The 16756-nt window shown below is 30.9% G+C and overlaps 1 protein-coding gene across 4 annotated transcripts in view; it reads right to left on the bottom strand.

Annotated features, from left to right (window-relative positions):
* LOC128238164 (uncharacterized) overlaps window positions 1-12869 on the bottom strand; it is a 41592-nt gene extending 28723 nt beyond the window's left edge. For all 4 annotated transcript variants that reach the window (XM_052953802.1, XM_052953793.1, XM_052953779.1 and 1 more), the window contains exon 1: window positions 12789-12869. The gene's annotated coding sequence lies outside the window, so the exon portion shown is untranslated. The remainder of the gene's footprint in view (window positions 1-12788) is intronic.
* Window positions 12870-16756: the final 3887 nt, after the last annotated feature.

Here is a 16756-nt window from a genome sequence, read left to right as displayed (position 1 = left end):
CGACCGTTATCAAACCTAAATGAGCCAACCCACATCCAAATTTAGCCATAGCAGATATGTAGTTACATGGCATTAATAGTTGAACATAGTCTTCAGTTTCAAAACTGAACTTGAAAATCATGTATGTTCCTAACTTATTGTTACCCGAATTGCTGAAACTATGTAAGAATTGTACGCATTACATATAATAGCAAAATGAAATTGTCTTTTTTCACACAGAATTTTATGCAAGTGTACATGTTTAACCTATATATTTCCCACAGTCATACTAAAACTCGTTGACAATAAAAATCTAGTTTTTACACTGTCAACTAGCCATATATAAGTTTTTTAACTTTCTGATTAGTTCTGGTATCGCTCATTTCTGAGAATTTATAAAACTGACTAACACAGATTTAAATTGTCTAGATAAAGCTGGTGCTCATCTCCGTCATCAGCACCAGATGTATTATGTGTTTATTTGCCTGTCCCCATGTTACATCGCATGACCCTTTTTTGAATAGCATCAATACATGCAATAAGTCTTGTACCCCCTGTAGCTGCGCAATATGCAATTACAGGTCAGACTTAGGAGTCATAATGTTTCGAACAGTCACTCTATTGCCTTGAATTGTGCTATAAGAAGGCTCTAAGCTCTACTTGCTGCTTGTGATACACGATTTGCCCTAGCATTATAATCAATAGATTCATTTATAAACATACCAAGATATGTATAATTGTCGGAATACTTAAAAACATGGTTATTACGTTTCAAAACGCATGGGTCTTGTTCTAAAACTTACAACGTTACTAACAACCTAAGGCTGACCTTGAGAGTCAATACTCAAACTTGCATTTTTCTTATTTTACAGTAAAATAATTATTAGTTGTGAAACGATGTAAAAATTGCTGCAAGTGTGATATTGGACCATTTTTCCTTTTAACCTTTTCTCATGTTGTCAATAGGAATTATATCAATGACTTTTATCGAATTTAAAAATGCATGTTGTTGAGTGTAATTCTCTAGCTCAGAATCAAGAGGTGGTTTTAGTTATATTGACGTTTATAAAGAAAGCTTGACAAATCTGTTTACACTCATTTAAGTGAATTGCAGTCACGTCTACTATAAACATTATACCATGTTTCCACTTATTTTTTACTGATGTAGATATAAAAACTCGTTTAAACCGTTAACTTACAGCTGTGGATTGTTACGATATTAAAGGGATCTTGATGAATAGTTGACGTTGTAGAAAGTTATAGATTTTAATCACAATTATGTTTACATATTTGTAATATTGAAAAAAAAAGAAATTAATTTTTTAATACTATGTGAATCGGGGTATGAATTTGCAACCCACAAGCATTCATGTAACTACCACCGACACACATTTTCATATTTTTCATTCAGACTGTTCTCATTATAATTGAATACGGACAATGTTATCTTCAACTAACATGAATTATTACAAAATATTTGTCCTTAATTCGGCAGCATCTAGAATCTATTATTCTCAAGCGTATTATTACAGTAAAAGAAACTGCATTTTTGTTTTGAAGCAGACGAAGACATCTACTCCTGATTCATAATGTGTGTTTATGCAACCATGGCTTTTAGATCATTTTTATCAGGCACAAACCACAAACCTTACTATTGCTATCATGTGTATGTTACTGTTTATGTTTTAAAAAAGTGTACCGTGCTGACAAATATGAAATGCATTGCCTAGTAACTGTTCCTTAATATTTTTTCTAGCTTTCAGTATGTTATTCATCGTAGTTATGTTTTTATCAAATTAATCATGAACGTAGTAATCATACCAGGTGTACGGAAATTGGTTATCATACCCGTTGTTACGGTTAAGTTTTGGATTTCATATTCATGTACAATATATAATCTTTTCTCTTTTTTTCACAATACGCTTTATACAGTACTATACCAAAAATATTACATGAGACTTGGGGACATTATATATGTTAAATTTGTCATTATACAGATCTCCTTGTGTGTTGCTAAAGGCAAATTTGATTGGTATGTATAAACACAAGCGCACCCAGCGTGGACTATAACAGTTACTACACATTTTGAGGAGTTTGGGAAATTCCCCTATAGTGTCCAACGATTCAAGATTCAATGAGCAATTGGGTTTTTTTACGATTTTTTACAAGTAGGCCAGTACTTGGTAGTCTGTAATATTTCCTATGGCACTGTTCTAGTGTCGGAAACTCACGACATTGGAACATATGTCACCTACTTACATCTTTGGATATATGTCAAGATAATAAGATTACTTACAATGACTCTTTAGTGGAAGAGTAAATTACTCTAGTCTAACTGGAGCAGGTGTGAATAAAACAGGGACGTTATTCATAATATATCTGAATTCATGTTATACTTAAATAGTATTTTACTTATTAAAGTATCTCACTGGTCATATAATTAATTAATTTCTGAAATACTCTATTTTATTAAATTTATTTATACTGCCTAGTATCGTGATATACGCACGCTACATTTTAGGGAATTATAAAGGATTTGTTATGATACCTGCCCAGATTGTCAGAACTTTGTTGCAGTTAACAACGTTGTAAGCGGCAACGATGTTAACTTTCTAAAATTCAAATAGTTTGATGTTACGTTCATATATCTAAATTAGATTAGCTCAGATGAATCAGTCGTATCACAATTTGCAACAATACAGCAGCTCGAACGTGTGTCCATAAACTTCCCGAAAAGTAACGATTTGAAAGATAAGAAGTGGCCACTTTTTGTACTTTACTTTCGTGGTAGTGCTTTTTACTTTCCTTACACATTTTAATGGCATTCGGCTAACTTCAGATTAGGAAAAACGATTCCTAGCGTTCCACGTCAATGAAAACCATACTTTTCCTAGACATTTTATTCAAATTGCTTAAAGAACTAAACTAGGTATGTGATGTTTCTCTTTAGAGAATCACTAAATTTGAAGTTAAGCACTGTTAATTGTTCATGCATTCCGTTTGCATTAGGCAGAAAGTTAGCCAAATTCTAAAAACAACATCATTTGAATAACTGAGATATCCCCATATAACATATTTTGACCGAAAAATGAAAGACCTTCAAATATTGATTTTATGCGTTTTTATATGTGCGTGCAACAATTCAAACTTTTCCAGGTACGCATCTGCCATGATTAATTATGGCTCTAAAAACGGCAACGATTTCATTTTCATACTCAAGCGAGTAATAAACTTTGGCAGATGTAGTATGCACGCTCACAACATCACGTGTGGTGTCATGTAAACAATGTAATGAGCACGCAAGCCTGAGCTTTTTGACAGGACGTTACAGATAGCGATGGCAATGCTTGGATGTGCTTCTTGCCTCTTTTAATATTCTTTTCCTAGAAGTGTGAGATAAATTAAGTAATGCATGACGCATGTGTTGCTGTTGCTTTTTTGTAAAGGTTGTCCTTTGTAGGATGCTATCTCTTAATAAAACTGTAGATATGGAACAATTGGTGTAGCTATCTTGAATCTATATGTCCACACACTAAATTAAAACAGACAGTAAAAACGTACATATTTATGAGCAGTGAAATGCTTACAATGAAAGGTTTTAAACAAACCTAGAATTAACTATAAATTAATATATAAAACATTGAACTGTTTTAATTAACTGAACCTATGAAGTTGTTGAATAAACATGTATTCTTTTTTTTACTTTATTGTTTAATTTTGTTTTAAGTATGCATTGATTCGTGTGAGCGTTTTTTAAAAAATACAATAACACTTTGCCAAAGTTAATATGTAAACAAAAGTTGTTTTTTAAGTTTCAAGAAAGTGAGTATCAGAATAAACTGTCAAGTGATTTTTTAAAGGTGAATTTTATTATATTATAAGTAGTATATTTCAAATGAATAAGTTTATAAAGGTAAAAATCAAAATGTAAATTAGAGAAGACAAGTCACTGCGTCTTTAAGACAGTTGTGTATGTAAATTTATTACATAATTCCGGCTAAAATCACCAACTCTGAATCACCATTTGTGTCGGTATGTTCCAATACCAGTAACTATAGTTATTAAAAAATCAAACCGTGTTTATAACTTCCTTATGAAGAAGTGAATATTAACAAACAAAAAATCCCAAGACCTAATTGAAGGTTCTTTCAGCGCTTGATTTTGTTCCATAAATGTTTGCCAGACGTAAATCTTCTTTTTGCCGGTTGTTCTGAACCCTGTTAAAGTTTACAACTTGATTAACGTCATTGTTATTAACTTTTGAACGTGATCTATTAGATAATGTGCTCACATACTATGATATTAACAAGTATAATATTGATAGAAATACAGCAAATCGAAAGTGTATCCATAAAACCAGAGCAGAAACGTTTTGAAAGTTTACAGAGTAGCCATTTTTTCTAATTTCTGAACAATTAGCCGTTTGTCTCTTTTTCATTTAATTATTCTACATTGTTCTAATCCGTGTTTAAGTTTAAAACTTGATCTACAACATTATTGTAAACTTGAACGTGATCTATTTGACATTATGCTCACATACTAATATATTAACAAATATTATATTGCAAGAAAAACAGCAAATCACAAGTATATTAGTAAATTTTCCAGAGCAGAAACGATCAGAAAGTTAACAAAGTAGCCAACTTTAGCCAAGTTTTGAACAATCGGTCGTATGTCTCTATTTCATTTAATTATTCTACAACATTATTAAAATTTGTTAAAATGTCACCAAGCCCCACGAGTTTAATACATAATAGGTATATCACAATATTTAAACAATTTGTTTCTGAATAAGTGTGGAAAACACAGACAACGACAAATGATTTACAACATTGCCGTCGCATCCATAATTTTGTGCCAGCTTCTATTCAGTCTTGAAACAAATACTCAAAACAGTTATGCTTACATGAATTAAATGATGAAGTCATCATTAATTTGTGGAACAAGAAAGCGTCAAGTATTCAGCTCCGGTAACGGTTTTAGTACCCTGGAGAACTATTTGATCAGAGCCTTTTGAGATATCGCGAAATTTCATGACATTTATTTGCATTTTACCGACATATATGGACGTCGCACACGATAAACTGTTTTAATTACGACCAAAGTCAACGAACTTTGTGTTTTTAATTTATAATTAAATTGATGAAACCCCACATTATTCTCTAGCGTTTTAATCAAAATCTTTTATAAACATCGATTTTCGATAACTGTAAGTCTAGTGGTGCAGGAGAATATGAATATAATTTAAAACGAAATCAATAGAAATAGATATTTCATTGATGGTTATCAACGATCCATGATTAATATAAAGCAGTTCTACTGGTAAAATTTATGTTAGAATTCAAAAAATGCTAAGTTTGAATATTTTATTTTTTAAATGTCAGCTTTTTATATATAAGCATTATGCTATTTAAGAATCTTAATAAAACTTTTGTTTTAAACCGTCCTCTAATAAAGTATACCATAAAATCATCGTTATTATAATGTGTTCTTTCAAAAATATAAGCTTCTTTTGTAAAAACATATGCTATTTAAAAATATATATTAATAAATAAGCTACATAATTATACTAAAGCTTTTGTTTGATTACCTTCTTCTAATAAAGCATACCATGAAACCATAGTTATTATAGTGTTTGTTTAAAAAAATATAGCTGTTTTATATAAACATTATGTTGTTTAAGAAACATATTAATAATTATTAATAAAAATGATATATACTCATTATAACACTTTTGTTTTATTATATACCTCTAATATATTATACCATTATAGCATCGTTGTTAAAGCGTTTTACTTAAAATGAATCCACAACCAAAACAAAAATGGTTAATCAAATGAATATAGAAAAAAATAAAATGATATAATCTGAAATTAACTACCGCTCTTATGATGGATTGCTTGCCTTAAACGTTTTTAAGAGACGTTTGTTACGTAGGGCCTTCATTTAATTAACAAATGTAATCTAAGATTCTTTCCTTTAAGTACATTGCAAATACGATGCCTTTTTAATGAAACTGATCGCAATATATGACCGTAAAACAAACAGAAAAATAGATTGAGTGTATGTTTTAATTTCAAATCGATAAAATCTAATTCGATAGCAGTGGAAATCACACGATCTTTCCAAATTGAAACAATCGAAGTATTTCCTCAATTATTATTCTCGAATTGAACAGGTTTTTATCTAACAGAGGTGCTTTCTGAAATCCATTCAAATATTAGTAAAGCATACACAATATTGTTAAAATGTCACTGAAATTGATAAATTTTACAGTATACTAGACGAGATATTAATCACAACGCGCTGCTCTTATGCAATTATAAACTATAGCTGATATCAAGAAGTAAAGTTTATTTAGGCACCATATGCGAAAATAATTATAATATTCATATTGGGTATTTGGCCAAAAATGTTGAATTTTAATACTTGGTGGTCCGATACAATTTTGGTATAATTTAAAAATAAAATATTGCCTGCTGATAATTACGATTTAACATCAATGACTGAAAATACATTTCAGATAAAAATTATTGCAGTTTCAACTGAATACCCCTTAAATGACCTAAAAATCTCGTTTGAAATTTTATCTTTCGGTATGCTTTTTACCCATTCATTATTACTCATTAAACCTATTTAAATAATACCAATATAACACGGGGTCCAGACATCAAAGGTCACATAAGGATAAGTTAATTATATGTTTATATGGGATACTTAAATAGACTAAACAGACTTGGATGATAAAATACAACATTACATAATGGAAAGCCATAAGGGTGTTGGACGAAACCTTAATAAGATTTCCAAATAAATGAAAAACAACTCTTCATTAATTGTGGGGGACATCTAATAACAAGTGTCTGAAGATCCTTGATCAAGATTGGATGACAAAAATTGGATTAACTATTCACAATCGTGTGAATTACAATGGTGCGTCACTGTAAACATTACTTTGCCTTGTATTTGATGGAGATAGACGCAGAAGATAAATGTTAGATTTGAATTGCAGACTGTATGAACGAGAATGCAAACGAAAAACGAGAGAGAATCAGTCTAGGAATAAAATTAACAAAAATACATCGCAACAGGATGTATGTTCTAAAACTCTAGCCACTTTGGAATAAACAGCAGCGCCGACATAGATGAGCATCTCTTAATATAGAGGTGCGTCTCTGTCTGGACTTCTATATTCATATTTGTACCTCTTAAAATAGTGGAAAACTGCTAATAATGAATAGAATCAACCTCTATATTCAAAACCGTAGACAGGCACCTCTAAAATAGAAATGCATCGCTATATCTGAGATAAAAATAAACCTGTTTTTTAGACCTGCACTTCTAACAAAGAAGTGCATCGCTATTTATGAGATAGAAATATACCGCCACATTAAGACCTGCACTTTCCAATTACAAAGAAGTGTACCTCTGTTGTAAATATTATAACTAACAGAAGGCGACTTTTGACCTAAATGGTAAGACATTTATACCATATGGGGCCATCAATACGAACAGTATCAGACTCCTGTGACAAAATTGCAAAACTTCATCGTATTGTAACGTTTTATTTCTAGTAGAGTTTTGATAATTAAATTTGCTGAATTGTATTTTTTCACAATTAACGTTGTAAAACTAATGAAGTAAAGATGATATTTTTATCAAAGTGCTTTCTGTGTCTGGGTCCAGATTTCGGACATGGGACTGTTCGTTGCCCTAGAGCCCGTTATCACTAAAGTAATGAGAAAAACAAACAGTATTGCTGTAAAAATGCTATTACAGGAGCAAATATGGCAAAACTTGCTGTATATGTAACAATTACTCTTTTCATCAATCAAGCACACACCCTTTGTCAAAATTATTTTTTAAATAAATAGTAAAAACATTTAAGAATTCCTATTAATTATTCTGAGGCTGAACAGTCAAACTCTAGCTATAAGTTAATTAAGACAATGCTTTGCTGACCGATCGTAAGCGGTAACTCCAATATTTATTGATACATATAATTTGATTAACGTGTGGTCTGTGTGTGCTGCTTTTTCCTTGTATGACCCTCGCTAAAATACGTTCAGCCTATTGCCTTGTGCAATGGCGTTGTATATGGCTTCTGCGCTTGTCTTATAGATATAATGTGTTCTCAATGTCGTATATTGGGACCCGGTGCAACCCTTATTGATTGCTCAATTCTTATCCATAAGACAGTTCTCGCAACATTCAAGAAAGACTATATATATAACACGTCTGTTGCATCCATCCTGGTGCTGAATGTAAGATTTATATCTTTAACAGTCTAATCCACTGCCAACTTGGCTTGGATAAATGATGACAATACATTTCCTTGGCCTAGTAAAAAATCTTGAATACGATTATACTTATTGCAATGTTTCTTGCAGGGATGTGTTCTGTATCGCTATAGAATGACTTACATTACGTTTGTATTTTTGTTAAATGCACCGTGTTATTTAAAATGATGTCCATATGGACATAGTTATCAAATAAATTAAAAAAATACATGACACCTGAAACAAAAAATAGTCGTTCCTGTCTTCTGAGTATTAAAAGAGGTTGATGGTTATCATTTGCTTAAACTCATAGTCTAAAATTCCTGAAAATATCATGCCCCTTAAGTCAAGAACAACCTAAGGGTTAGGGATAACTTGTGTAATTTCCTTCTTTTATAGAGTTTTAAAGCTTTCAAACTGATTTCAATATCCTTAAAATAAACTTTGTCTTGCTGCATAAAATCAAGGTTTAGAAGACTCTTTGACAAAATGAAATATGGTACTTATTGCTATTACATTATTTCGAATTATTCTAGTCTAATGTACAAGAGTTTGGCTTTTAGTGGCAAATACATTGGAAATTAACAAAATGGAGTCATGCCCTTCGTCATTTAAACTTAGAAATATTTTTTAACTATATGTAAAATAATCATTATGAATGTTAGCTACACCCTAGATAAAAGTCAACGCTCAAGCCTCCGCTTATTTGATTACCGGTAAGATCAAATGCGCAATGGCAAGTACAATGGCAGATATATTTCGCACTCAGCATGTAGATATTTGGTATCTATTTTTGGTCTTGTGAACAATTAGATGTGCCCGGGCCAACTTAACTGTGTAGAAAACCATAAATATATATTATTTATTACTTATTGTACACTTTAAGACATAACAATTTAATGATGTATATAACGTTTGAAGAAGTATCATAATATTTGTCAATATGAAATGTATCTGTTAGCTTGTGATTCACGAGTTATTTAAAATTCTTGGATTTCTGTTTCATTTATTAAATTAGTTATGCGAATGTCATGGTGTATTAGATTGAAGGCACTAATGGCAATATGCAAAAAGAAAGTCATTACTAGCAATGAGAATTGAACCAGACGCAAATTCTAGTTAGATTGGAAAGTGTCAAACACACCAGAAATAATTAATTGGTTATTTCGTTCGATACATTCGTGCTGCCTTTACAACAATTACCGTACATGCGCAGCAAAGAAAATGGATTTTTCGGTTCGAGGTAGATCTTTGCGCTTGAAAGTAACAAAATATTGTTCATACGTACTAGCATATCCTCAACTTTCATCTCTCACCCTCAATATTTCTACCAATCAACATCAAAACCGACCAATAAAACTTTTCTAAAGCATTTCATTGTTTCAATGACCTTAAATAATTACTAACAAAATTAATTTTAAAGTGAATTCAAATTTTCTGCAATGCCCTTTTCAATTTTTTGAAAATGTTTAGCATTTATGTTTAGCAATTTATACTAGCTTTATATCCTCGAGTCATACAATGATGCATGTTTCATCTGTGTGTTTCAATATAGTTCATGAAATAGATAACGCTCACACTAAAATACACTCAAATATAATCAAGTCTACCACGCATTCACAAGTCCACAAATATAAGAGCGGCTTTCTTCAAAGAATCTATAAAACTTGTGTCTAATTTGCAATTAGTGTTTCTATCTAAAATTGAAAACAACAACCACATCCTCTCTCTATAGATATAAAATTCATATAGCCAACTCTTTGATATCTTTAAAGCCTCATTTAGAGTAATTATCAAAATGAGTTTTACTCCTTTTATCTGTTTTCAAAATAAAGCTCAATGCAATCCGATTATCTGCGACACCTATTCGAAACAAATCTGAATCAAGTTTTGTGTTCTCTTTTAGCAATTGTTTTGCAGATGAAATGTGTTTGCTTGCTCTTTAGATGTACGTTTCAGAATCTGTGTTGGGTTAAGCGATTGTTAGAAAAGTATATTCGCACAGTCTAACTTTTTCAATAACGCTATAAGATTAGTATTTGTTTTTTTCAGGCAATTTAGTTCTTGATTTAGCAATGAATTAAGGATTTAAAAATAGATTTCTTAATTAATCTTGTATAAAAGTATTTTTATTTGGAATACTTTATTCAACAGTGGGTAAAACGTTATTCACTTTCAAAATCTGAAAATGCTACTGAAATAAGGTCAGTACCTTTAACATTTAAAAAATGAACAAATAATACGGTGTCGACAAGCGCAACAGACAAACTTTTACAATGATCTGGTTCAAGATGTTCTGTTTGATATTGACCCCAAAATGTATTGTCCCCACAAATGCTTCTTCTATATATATATATTGATACACTTCTTGTACACTGCTTATCGATTGATAAAATGATCAGTGCCAAAAAGTTAAAACAAATGCAAAATAAGTCTTAATTTCTAAATCCATACGGAATGCCCGGTTCTATTTGTAGACTTGAAATACTTTGTGAACTGTATGCACCTAAACCAATAATGACCATAATAAAGATTTTTTTATCCTAACCAAAAACTGAAATCCAAAATTTTGCAACATATTGCATATATGGAATTTGGCCGATTGTTATTTGATTTTCTTTAATTTGAAACATTATTATGAACCATTCGCTAAAATAGTTAAAACACCTATTGCTTTATAATTGTAAACATTAAGAAATATACTAGTTAATATAATCCCATTTGTCTGCCTCTATATAATTGGATTTTTAATGTGTAATAGAAGGTGTATATAAAACGTCCTTTGGGATATTTTCTCCGTGATTTTGAAATAAAACAGAAAAAGTTTAATTACATAATCTGAGGATTAAAGAGCTTTTGCCAGAGTAGTCATGCTGTTTTTTTTTGTTTTTTTATATCGTTCTGTATAAAATGTCACAACTTATTGAATAACCTGGGAATGTACCAGTCGTAATATTTGTATTGCTTAAAGCATTATTTGCGCGATGCTTCAAACGATAATGGAATGAACAAGGAACAATCCTACAGTTGCAGGGAATGGGAAAAAGTAGCGTTATGTTTAAATATGCAATATTACTCCCAACTTAGATTTGACACATTTAATACACTTGTTCTAATATACCCAAAAGGATGAACAAATGTTGAAAAGAATGGTTCTTATGAAGGATACCGAGTTTAATTTAAAAGAAATGCGCAGAAAACACGGTATTTCTACCTTATGAGACCATAGTAAATCGCAGTAAATCTTTTAGCATTCACCAATCAAACTAATATTTTTGCGTTTTCAACTATTAAATACACAGTTATAATATTGTTAATAGTAATTAATATTTTGCAGAAATGAATTATTTACTAAGTAGTTGAGGGTGTATCACTCAAAATTTATGTTTGTTTTACATGTGTATGTATTGATTTTGAGTAGAGTGTCACTTTAAACAGAACCATGTAACGTTATATATTTTAGATCCAGACAATTAAAGTTGTAGTTACGGTACCAGCAGCCCGAGTTATTGAGTGTATACAAAACTATACAAACAAATCATTTTAAATGAAATAATTGAATGATAAATAATAACGTTATTTTGTTTAAATAGTATACATAGTCAAGTAAAACAAGATTTCTGAAATTATTAATAGACAGAGGTAAAACAGTCTATAATCTATCAGTGATTCCTAGCTGATCGAATATGTATTCCAAATTTTATGGGGGCTTTTAATCCCTGCTTTACGAAAAGAAAATTATTAAAACGCTTAAATATCATTTTTTTATAAAATGCTTCATTAAAAGTAAATAATAAAAACGCTTAAATATATGTTTTTATAACATGTTTAATGTAACGAAGTAAACAATTAAAACACTTAAATAACTGCTGTCGTTGTTTTTATTACATGCTGAACGAAAAGTAGTTAATAATCAAAACGCCAAAGTTTAATTAGCGAAGTAAATGATTAAAACACTTAAATTACCGCCGTTTTTTTTAAATTTCATGCTTAACGAAAAGTAATTAAACATCAAACCGCCTAAATAACTGTTTTATAACATGCTTTATAAAAAATAAATTAAAGTAAATGATTAAAAGGCTTTAATATCATGTTAATTTTCATAACAATCATGCTTCATTAAAATTGAATAATTAAAACATTTAAATAACAATTTTATAACATGGTAAATGAGATGAAGTAAATAATTAAATCATTTAAACTAAGTGATGTTAATGTTCTTTTCATTACACGATTAACGAAAAGTAGTTAATGATTGATACGCTTAAATAACTGTTTTTATATCATGCTAAGTGAATAATTAAAACAATTATATAACTGTTTTTATATCATGCTTAATGTTACGAAGTAAATAATTAAAACGCTTCAATAGCTGTTTTATAGTATTCTTCATTAAAAGAAGTGGATAATGAAAACACGTATCAGATTTGCTTCTTTTAATACGAGCCAACGTATTCAGTACTGTAACCGTTGACACAAATGAAATAAAAAAATAATTTTATATTAACAAGAGTAGCATTAATATCTTACTTTGTTTAGTCGATGTTTCCCCCCTTGTATGCGCTGGCACAAGTTTCAATTGACACAAGCCTGACGCTTCTACAGAATTCCTCTGATGTTAATGGAAGAGCCAACACGAGTCTGCCAGTATTTATAGGCGAGCAGTTCTAGAGAGCATTAATTATTTATTCTTCGTCAGCCATCAAAACTCAAGCCATGAAATTGTTCATGCTCCACTCCTCTAAATACTGTCTTTAGATTCACATCTGATGTAATTGGAAAGACGGTTTAAAACGTATTTTGATGGTTATTTGGTAATTGATTCTTGAAACGTTTTACCTAAATAAGGAGGTAACACCCTTAGTCTCAAAAAGCACGCCGTTAAAACCATTCAATTATATTTAGTTGCTACAAGTGAATTCTTATAATTGAATTGACCGACTTACAACTATAACCACACTAACATGCTTACACTCATCCGAAAACGTTTTTTATCAACTTGTATGTATTATTCAAGTTGTTTGTAGACAATAATTAAAGAGGAATTTGTATGATATATTGCAACAAGGCTTTTTGAAGTACACCTTGTGGTTATTCATAAATTGGGCCTTTGCGGTCATTTATTGATAAATTTCCTTAATATATAAATGTAGGATGGCGCTTAAAGCTGCACTCTCACAGATGGACAGTTTTGACAAATGTTTTATTTTTTCTCTTAGAATGAACCAATGTTTGCGTAAAAGTCTTTAAACAATCCCAAGACTCACATTTATGTTTTTAAATTGATGTTTTATGCCGAAAAGCTCGATTTTCGTGAAGCGTTAGTAACGCATTAAGGAAGAACACTTCATTTATTGAACGTTAATATGAAAAACTGATCTTATATAACCAGTATGATATCACTAGTTTCAAGATATTTACGCCCAAATAATTTCATTTGAAGACAAAAAAAAGAGAAAAAAGTTGTCAACATGGTCAATCTGTGAGAGTACAGCTATAAGAAATCCCGTGTACTAATAAGCTTCATTTTATCGAGCCATGGCAATCATAAAAATGTGATTTGAAATCACTCAACAGGCGATGCTGGCTAATTACTTGATAATAATTGACCAAAAAACATAATCAATAAAGTCATTGTAGTGCTTATTTTTCTATTTCAACTGAAACCGACCTAAATATGATACAGTTTTTCAACATTTCAGGGCCCTGAAATCTTGTCCCTATTTTAAGCGGTTTGGTGATAACTTATTTCTTCTTTTCACATAACACCCTCCCAAAATTACATGGTCACAAAGCATAAACATATCACATAATCATACAGTGATTACCTTAAGCCGCTGTCATTATTTGTTGACAGTGTTGCAATTTCCAATACTTCAATCTATGAACTGTCACAATCTAATTGAGAGTGGTAATATCCATATCTGGAGATTGATGCCTAACAATAAACGTGTGTTGTTGGTTTATCGAATTTAACCTAAATAATTGCACCTACGCTAATTTGTTTTTGACTTTGGAAACATGTTTTGTGACCTTAATGGTTCTCATTTAGGGTAGATATTTTAATGAAGTATTCACACGAGAATAATTCCTATATGTACTATTTCATGTGCTCGAAAACGTTGACCCGGTCTAATGGGGTACGGTTTTAAGCGTTACTATATTTTTCAAACACACAGGCACATATGCATACATGCATGCACGCATCCCATCACACGCATATACACACGTCCTACATACGCCATAAGTTAAGGGCAGTGCTTGTCTTTATGGCTCCAGATGTATTGGTAACATAGGCATGCGAACTGAAATTGCAGAGAGTTTGATAATGTAGTACTATATACATCTACACTCAAGGGAAATACGTTTTTACAAACACACACACACGCCCACACACAGTCCCTTAAGACTAACATATTTTCCCCATCATTTCATTAATAGTTGCTCGTTTTCTTCCGATAATTATTTTTCCAGATGATCAGTTAAGAAGGTAATTGCACCACATAATTGTACCAAATATAGAAGAAATTCAAGTAGTCATTTCAAGTAACTTAAATCGATATTTTACGAGCAAGGCGCATCTTATAAATATGTAGACCAAACTAAGACTTAACTTTGCTTAATATAAAATGCAAACAAAGCTTGTCAACGGTAGGGTATTATAATTACGACTCAAAATTATACATATACTCACATGTTGATTTTAAACTATAACCTCACCAAAAAGTATGTTTTCCCATATTTTTGTTATAGCCAGCCAAAGTTATTTCGTTTGTATACGGCCCCAGTACTTTCAAAAAATGTTATATCGCATGGATATTGGCCAATCGTTCAATGTTTTTATTCATGAAAGATTAAGGCTATAATGGATTGTGTATAAATGCATTCTATAATGGATGTCCTTCCTTTATCTTTAATATAAAAAAGGCAGAAAAAACATTTTTTACACGAGACATCATTTAACTAAATCTACGCAATCAGTTTTATTTTAATTTTAAATGAAGGATATTTTTCTTATCAAAAATGCATTCCATAATTCTAAACTAATGCTTCATTATCAAATAGGACTTGCTTTTATTGTTAAAAATTAGTGACATGTTTTTTGAAACAAAGTACAATGGTTGTTTTAAGCTTAAAGATGAAGCAACGTTATCCATGCGAAACAAACAAATATCATTTTGAATATTTCTGACTAAAAGACATGATCCTACATTGCTCTTACTAGCGTGAGCATCGCAACATCTGTTAATGGACACGTCCGCATTTAATTTGACCCTCTTGTATGGTTCATCTATTAGCTTTATATCATGAAGCGATGCGACCTTCTCATATTGACACTGTTTCTTCCGCATTATTATTGCCATATTGCTATTATTAATGGATTGCTTTTTGATATCGGGAAACAGCGCATCCCGATCGGGAAGAATTTGTCAATTTATAGCCCGACCGGAGAGGAAAACGCCAATATTTAAGTTTTACTGTGCAAAAGGACATTTAGTTGACGGACAATCCTTAACCATGGGTGCGAACTAAAACATTTAATACAACTTTAAAGTAGTATTTCAAATTCTCAAGTTCTTACTCAACTGAGAACACTATTCTAGTAATGTGTTTATTGTAAATAGGATGGACATAAATTCTGGTTCATACGTATCTCTGTTTATTTCTAAAATACCTTTTATTTTTTTAGCAATGTTGTTTCTGTTTAAATACTCCCTTAATAGTCTAGTTAAATCTGAGGAAAAAAACGTTAAGTACGACTTAAATGTTTCAGTTAGTATTCGTATCTTGCTCTAAAACAATGATTTTATATTTTTAACACAAATTTACATAAGTATATATTTAACTATGCAGAGTCACAACATGTGACAGTTTCAATCAAGATATGCAGTAAAATTGTGAAATGAGTAGAGTTAGTAATTGAGTAATACTTGAATATTTTTGAAAACGTGGGCCTTGTCGTCATGGTACCTGGCCGTTATCTACTTTTGATTTGTTTCCTTCCGCTCAATCTTGTTTTCTTTGTTCATTTCGTCGCGACAAAATCATCAAAAGATATTTTAAAGTTAATATAGGCTAGAAAGCTCATCGTATTCAGAAAAAAATAAAATATCTTAAATTCAATAACTGTCTCAGAAACAACGTGGGGACCAATCATTCTTGGAGCACCCTAAGGCGCCATTTATTTTCTTTGTTATGGAGCTTTATCCCCATAGACTGCAATTTATCTTTCTGTCCAATCAATCATGCATATTAACGGTTGGAATAGACTTACTATCATTGCACTTCATATATCTTCACCCGTGCGTTTTGTTGCATAGATATATTTCACGCATGTAAGAAACAGTTTAAAATGACACAGTTTTAAACAGGCGTTTGTCCTTTTTTCAATTATTTATCACATCTTAAGTTTTTTATCATAACCTTAGCTTGTTCGTTGATTTTGTTCTGTATTGACAATTGATTATTTTGTTAAGTAAGGCAAATAATGTATCAAA

The sequence above is a fragment of the Mya arenaria genome, chromosome 1 (genome assembly GCF_026914265.1).
Source record: "Mya arenaria isolate MELC-2E11 chromosome 1, ASM2691426v1".
Lineage (NCBI taxonomy): Eukaryota > Metazoa > Mollusca > Bivalvia > Myida > Myidae > Mya > Mya arenaria.
Note: the sequence above shows the minus strand (reverse complement) of the source record. Positions and strands in the feature narration are given on the sequence as shown.